This window comes from Neomonachus schauinslandi, chromosome 6 (genome assembly GCF_002201575.2).
Source record: "Neomonachus schauinslandi chromosome 6, ASM220157v2, whole genome shotgun sequence".
Taxonomy (NCBI): Eukaryota; Metazoa; Chordata; class Mammalia; order Carnivora; family Phocidae; genus Neomonachus; species Neomonachus schauinslandi.
In genome coordinates, this window is record NC_058408.1 from 126919297 (window position 1) to 126920978 (window position 1682).

Genomic DNA, 1682 nt, shown 5'->3' on the forward strand with positions numbered 1-1682 from the left:
TTAAAAAAAAAAAAAAAAAAGATTTCAATTTAACCACTGCTGCCCAAGAACCAATCCTGAGTCTGCAAAATAGTGGGTTCAGAGAAGGCACCCCCCCCCCAAAAAAAACTTTCTGAGTGGCTCTGACATCTTCCTAACTCCAGCCCTTCCTTCCAAAGGGCCAGCCAGCATTAAGTCGAGGAAATCATTGTCTTTGTCTGGTTATTACATAACTCGAGTCTTTAAGTAAAAAGTCATGCTCACTCAAGTCAGAGAGATGGGGGTGGGGAGGGCCTCCAATCAGATGCAGGCTAGAGCCGTGCACAAATGTCTGAGAGACTCTCAGTTTACTAAACTAACAGAAGAGGCCCAAATTCCTCTAGGTCTCTGCGATTTCGATTGAATGCCAAGTCCCCTGATTGGATCTCAGGCCCAAACAGTCATGGTCTAGTGTCTGGGGCATAATCCCCCCCCCCCCCCCGCCCCCGGCTGAATCCCACCCAGGGTGCTGTTAAGCTTTGCTGGTGAATACAACCTGGGCTTTAAGGTAAGAGCCCTGCGTCTGATTCTCTGTCAGATATTGTCCTTGTCCGCTGGTTCTAGTCCCCGGGGCATCACTCTCACTTGTTTGTTTCTTTTTGAGAAAAGCCAGGGTGGGGAGCACTGGAGCTGGGGAACCCCCCCACCCCGTGATCGAGGAGCCTGGGCAGGAAGAGCTTAGCAACCGCAGCTGCTCCCATGGCTCTCCCTTCCGCAATCCCTTTATCTCTCAGGGCTTCACCTCTCCCTGCCCTGGCTCCAGCAGCTGTTTCCTGCAAATCCAGCTGAGACAGCTGCTGGCCCACCATGCTAAATTTCCAGGGGCCCTGGAACCCCTTGACTCTCTTGGCCCAAATGTGGGCAAATCTCAGGCATCCAGACAAGGCTGAGATTGTTCAAAAAGCACTTTGCTAGGAAACTGGGGGGAACGCCAACAAAGTAAATTTCAAAAGCAGAGAAACCGACAGCTTCGAGAGCGCAGATTCCTTCTCCCAGAATGACTCAAGTCTAGTCCCAGGAAAGCTTGTGGCAAGACTAGGTGAATAAAAGGGAGGGAGGGAGGGAGGCAAGGAAAGCTCCAGCTTGCTGGACACCCCCACCGCCTTGCTCCTCACTCCTCCTCAATTCTGTAAGGCTCGGATACAAAACAAAATGCTCACGCTCTAGCCAGAGACAGAGGTTAACCCCATCACCATGCCCGACAGAGTTCTAAGTTGTTTGACATTCTGCCATCCAGGCCACTGGCTTGATCCAGCCCCCGGATTGGGGCTAGGCCGTCTACCTGCGTTGCCCTTTGGTGGGGGCTCCTTACCAGGCCCCCCAAGCCCCCGACAAGGAAGGCACTCCTCTGTCGCCTTCTTCTTACACAGGCTCTAGGCTGTCCCTTACAGAGAGTTCAGTGAATGCATTCTAGCTTTCCTTAAAGTTAAGATCTTGGTCTCTGGGTCTGGTTAGGGGTTTGGCCTCTTGGGTGGCTAACGGATGGGCACAATGGCATTGGGGTCACTACACTAGAAGCCTTTGTCCTCTGAGCTTCTACCTGGGCAACTCCCTCAGGTACCCTGTCCTACCCCATTCAGATGCCTGCCCAGCCCAAAGGAACTTCCTGCATTCTGATACTACAGTGGAGTTAAAAAGCACAAATATTTACCCACTGTCAATAA